The sequence below is a fragment of the Anarhichas minor genome, unplaced genomic scaffold (genome assembly GCF_050575085.1).
Source record: "Anarhichas minor isolate MPS153535 unplaced genomic scaffold, ASM5057508v1 ptg000074l, whole genome shotgun sequence".
NCBI lineage: Eukaryota > Metazoa > Chordata > Actinopteri > Perciformes > Anarhichadidae > Anarhichas > Anarhichas minor.
Window position 1 is genome coordinate 1,790,177 of NW_027466520.1, and position 6,070 is coordinate 1,796,246.

The window sequence follows — 6,070 nt, forward strand, 5'->3', positions numbered from 1 at the left end:
TCCGCACTCCATTCCCTTCATCTGAATGAAAATGCCATTTCGCCCTCAAAAGGCACAGACTGCATGGAGACGTATGGATATGCATCCGTCATGGAGCACGTAATGAGAGGCGATGACAGAGTGCCTGGACTGCGGGTGCACCTGCCACATACTGCCGGCCAAGTCAGCGGGACGATACGCGAAGATGAAGATGAACTGAGCAGCAAAAAAATTAAAAAAAGCTGCCCCCCCCCCCAGCCCCCTCACCTCCCACAGCCCACGCCGTGTGGCTGATTTACAAGTTATGGCCTTTTCCTCCTTCATCCCACTGTCATTGAAAGACGATTAGATGGAGCAGATTACTTTAGACATCAAACATCACACGGTCGATCCGTCATAGCGGTCGCTTTCGGCGCAGCCTCTCATGTGGAGGGCTTTCTGGATGCATTCACAGTAGGAAAAAAAACACTCTGTGCCTTCCTGGCGTCCAGCCTCTTCTTCAGTCTCTAACCTCCCCTGTTTCTTCATCCCATAGTCAACTGATGCCCCCCCCATCCCCCTTTCTTCCCGTTTTCTCTCTCTCTCCCTTTTCTTTATCGCTAACTTGTGAATGGCAGCCAATCAGGGGCAGAGTCGCCTCAGCTTCAGCCTCGGTGACATCCACCGCCAGAAGTGATGCACTGCTAGAGAAAGAGAGAGGAGGGGGTGGAGAGAGGGGAGGGGAGGGGGAGGGAGAGTCACAGAGAGAGAGAGAGAGAGAGAGAGAGAGAGAGAGAGAGAGAGAGAGAGAGAGAGAGAGAGAGAGAGAGAGAGAGGAGATGATAGAAAGAAAGTGGAGAGGAGGAAAGGAAGAGAAGCCAGAGAGTGGGGAGGAGAAATGGAGCGAGGGAGGGCAGAGAGAATGAGACAAGCATAGAGAGAGTGAGGGAGGAAAGCAGGCGGGAGACTCTCTCTCCCTCTCTCTCTCTCCCTCCCTCCCTCTCTCCTCTCTCTCTCTCTCTCTCTCTCTCTCTCTCTCTCTCTCTCTCTCTCTCTCTCTCTCTCTCTCTCTTGCACACACACACTGCCATACACATTCGCACCAGCTGTGCTGTTGTCAGTCTTGGAATGTAAGCACTGCCGTGAGGAGTCAGATTCTCCACCGCTAAGCACTGCTAAGGAGTAGGGAACACAGTACAGTGCACTCAGTGACACGGATGGATGCTAAGCTGTGTGAATCTAAAGGTAAGGGCTTTTTTTCCTGATTATTGTTTAGGGACGTATTTATATTTTGTCTGCCTCAGGACTCCAGAGGATGATCTGCGGGTATATATATATGCATATTGTTTTTGCGCTGTGACAAAGCCAGCAGTGTTGACATCTGACGAAAATAAGTGTTGCAACTTCAAAGAGGTTGATAACGGCTAAATCGAGTGAACCGGGGAATGATTGGATTTGCTGTTCAATACTCTGATCTTGAGATATGTCTTGAAAATGAACATAAAAAAAAAACCTGTATGCGGTAGTACCACTGTAGATTGTCAATAGTCCGATTTTTGGGAAATTTCAACTTTGAGCTCATTAAAAACGTAAAAATGAGTACAAGTAAGTATTTTTTAGCATGTGTTCATTCCCTTTTAATTCAATGATAGATCATGACACCTGTCACACAGTGAATACAACTGCATTATGTAACTTTAGGATGAGCAGTATATTGCTTGTGGTCATTCTGTGCTTTCTAAAAATCAGCATTAACTTTGTCACCCAATTCAAAGTGCTTCACTTAACTAAGTGGTTTCCGGACTCCATACTGTCCATCAGTGGATCGTATTAACATATGTAGATGCATGTACTTGTGCACGTACGCAATATATATGAATGTATGTACGTCTGTGTGTGTGTGTGTGACTGCATCTGCTCCTGTGTGTGCACCTGTTCAAGTGTCGATGCCAAGCTCTGTGTGTGTGTGTGTGTGTGTGTGTGTGTGTGTGTGCGTGTGTGTGTCGATGTATTCGCCTGTCTGCTGAGATGCACTGAGGGCGAATCATGCTTGTGATGTGCTCTGGGCAGATTTGATGGAGAGGCGCTGTACCATTCCTATCTCTAAAAACGCATGGAGGTGTTTATCGCGGTGCTGGAGCAGAGCGCGGCGAGAGCAGCCGGCGGTGCTGCCGAGTATGTACATGTGCATATCCTCCGCGGCGCAAACTTAGTCCACCCCTTAACTCTTCTTGGCTCCTTCTAAACCGCCGACAGTAGTCCTCGGGTGTGCCGCCAGCATTACAACCACCAAAGTGATGTATTAGGGTGTAGTAGTGTGCACCGGGTCATCCGTGTAACACCATTACTGTTTAGTGCAAATTAGCCACGAACGCGCTCCCTGAATTATTGTCAGATATGGAGTGACCTTTCAGTGGTGGGAATCCATCCTCCCACACAAGCACAGAGGCTCTCGTGAGCATTCACACAGCTGGTTTTAAAGGATTAAACATGAATATTTATTAAAACAAAACAAAAAAACAGCTGTGCATATTCTTGAGGGAAATAGTGCACAAGGATGGGGATTGAATAATAATGGAATTAATACGGACATTTGAGTCATTTTTAATTAGATTGCAGCATCTTTATATTCTAAGGGTATCTTCTGTCAGTGTGTATGTTTTGTGGTTTGGCTATGCTGAACTGGGAAAGACTTTCCTTTATATAGTTGTTGGATATCTAGTGAGACAGATGTTTAGGTTAATTGGTTATTATTACCTTGTTAATGCATACACACGACTAAAGTCCTCCCAATGCAAGCGATGCGTTTTTTGTAAATAATCGAGTGGATTTCGTGTTAAAATGTCACTGTCAACAGAAGGCCCTCCCTCCCTTTTTAAAGTAGCTTTTCAGCAAGGAAGTGTGCACTGTATCACAAAATTGCTTAGAGGATTTCAAAACATGAGTAAAGCTCGCTGAGGTTTGCCAAAGACTGCAGCCGGCGGAGGCAGGCTTGGGAAGGTCTAGGGCTCCACCAAGTGGAGGTTTGAACGGCTGCTGCGTCTCGGTACATCAACGCCCCTCATGCCAGATTTATACTCTCGTCTGCGCTGCTCCGTCAATACCAGAAAGCAATCACTGGAGCTACTCAAACTGACAATCACAAAACACTAGTTTCCCGACTCACATGTACGCTTAGTGTTCGCTGCTGCAAAAACATGCTGCATTCAGCGGCCGTAAGTCAGTTACTGGACGGACGGTGCCGGTCCTGATGATCCACACTAATCATGGCACCGGTTTTATGACCTTGCAAACCCTCCTTTGCCCTCTCTCCATCTTTGTCTCTTCCTCTGCGTTTATTTATGGTTCTCATACAATATAGGCACCTGTTGAATTCCTCCCCTGAATGACACGACTATGATCAGAATGGGGTTTGGAATGTGATTGATATTTGTGTTCAAGATGGTCGATGCTTAATGCAGCGCTGCATCTGTGTATTAATGTGTGTGTTGCTTCTATGATTATGTGTCGTAAACCAGAAGGAAAGTTATAAAAAAAATGGCTGTCAAAATATGACTTATTATGACTTAAGTCCACTGACTTGCTTCTGGGTTAAAGTGCAATGTTGGGGTGAACCCATGCAAACAGAGTGGTATGTTATAAACACTGTCTGAGCCAAAGGCTGCACCAACATGACGCACAGATGGTCAGTTTAGGTGTTTGTATTCTCCTGTGTATAGAGGATTATAGATTTAGTATGCGAGACCTCTTGAAAAAAAAATTTTTTTTCCAACCAGACTTCTGCTGCACATAATCACTGCCCCACTAAAGTCAGAGAAGCCATAAAAGTGCTTCGTTGCACTGCTCGGTTTAATGTTGGCGGGAGAGCTTGCGTGTGAAATTTGGGGATGCGTGTGCATTCAAATTTTGAACAGACTAATATGCACGGCTGTGCTTTTCTAGGAAGAATATCCTGATGAACAGCTAGTTTATATCTGATCAAAGATATTCGTATTCAGCAAAACAAGAATGTATAATTTTGTGGATTACAAAAAAAATGGAGCAGAGCGGAGCTCCTGCCAGAATATGTCTAAGCCAAGATTAAGAATAACAGCCCTCGACAACACTTTAAAAGCATATTTAACCATTTGGTCCCTTCACATCTCTGGTGTTAATGCCAGGCCATATAAGCTGTCTGCTACTTAATCTAATCATAAACAACTTTTTTAATAAACCTCCACCATTTAATGGGCTGAATGAGTTGAGATAATTCAGCTCGGGTCTATAGGATCTGGCATTGATTCAGCATGCTCGCTCATCCTTTAATGGAGTGTTCGGAAGGATTCTGAAAAGACACACTGGCCCTAATGCTTAATAGGCACACCACATCAAAGATTAATATCCAGAATGCTATTAAAACTCAAGGACAGGCTGGAATGATAATTAGAAAATGCAATCACAAGCATCAGACTAGATTAATTGCAAGGCGGCGTTTCCTGATTTTCGGGAACGCACTTGTCACACTCGTGCCACATTATAGACATGCACGGGGAAAATAACATAAGAAATGTAGCACGTATCAACACAATCTATATTTCATCTCTTCTAATACTGAAGCAGTAAAATGTTAAGACATTCAAATGTCTGCTCCGGCGTCAGAGCGTTGTAATTCATATTTACGTTATCTTGTTTAATACGTTTATTGTAAATTGTATGTTGATTATGGGAAGGTTTGGTCAGTTCAACCCTGCTGCTGTCGCTGGGACCGAGACATATAACACATTTCTGCACGCTTTACTTTGTCTATAGTCCTAATGGCAACGCTCAGATTAAAAACTTTAATCGACTCAGTCAAAAAGTATTCTGAACTCTTGGAAATCATTGCTGATTAAACAGCTTCGACTGAGGGAAACTGTCTGCGTGACTAAGCTCGAGCTAAATGAGCAACATTTTCGGTTGAGATCTCATTAGCTCACTTATTTGATTTTGTAAAGAAACGCATTCATTCATATGCACTTCACTTCCTCCAATGGGACCATAGCACTGATTTCTTCATCGACAGTAGCAGGCCTTGTCCTTGTGAAGACTTCCACTGACAATGCGGTTTGTTATTTAAGAGCTCTGAGCAGCAGCGGAGGAATTGCTAAAGCAGCATGCGCCTCTGAGGGACACGGCGGACGCCTGTCAGGACGACTCTGGAGCTGCAGCCCTCGTGCGGTGACCCTACTAAACGGGCCCTTTTTAGAACGAGAGGCAGGATTTATTAGGATTAACTTCCAAAAGACCATGAATTATGCATGCACACCCACGTTACCTATCAGGAGGAGTGCTGGTGGGGGGGGGGGGGGGGGGGGGGGGGGGGGGGGGACACAACCTAAGTGAAGTATCAGAAGAAGACTACCAAAAACACATAACACCTTATCACAGCATCAGATACCAGGTGTTCATTCTGGTAATGAGTCACATGAATGTACAGTTCTCTTTTTAGAGTACATCACAACATACACTCTTAGAAATAAAGGTGTAAGTTTAATCATATATAACAGTTCTATATAACAGTTTGTGGGTCTGGCTGTGAACGTCTTTTAACTCTTTCAACAGTCCTTGAAGAACTCGTACTTCCTTCTTTGACGAGAACCCTTAGTCTTACAAAAAATCTTTAAAAATCTCTTTAATCAAATATCGATCTTGAGAAGAAAATAGTTAAGAGCAGAACCGTAGCCCTTCAGGAAGAACCCTTTTGGAACCCGTATTTCCAATTGTGTATTGGGAGTAATAGGATAATATGGAAGTAACTATCAGTAATGTATGCATGGACAAAGTGGAGGTGAAACCTTGGAGGAAAATGGGTCAGGGGCTGAAAAAAAGAAAAATGAAATTAATAAATATAGAAAGGCAATCCATCTCTCCACACAGCAGCGGAGGTCGATCTGTAGCTCTGTAGCTGAATGAGTGTGAAGCGGGACATAAAAATAAAAACTGAGCTCCAGTCGAGTGTTTTACAGTGGCGCCTTGTACTCTCGTCAGAAGCATTCTGCTGTTCAAATACACTCACCGGCTGTGAAGCACTGTTTGCGAATCATCGGTAATGCGACTTATAATTAGTGTTGTGCTGCTCACTCTTTCACTACTC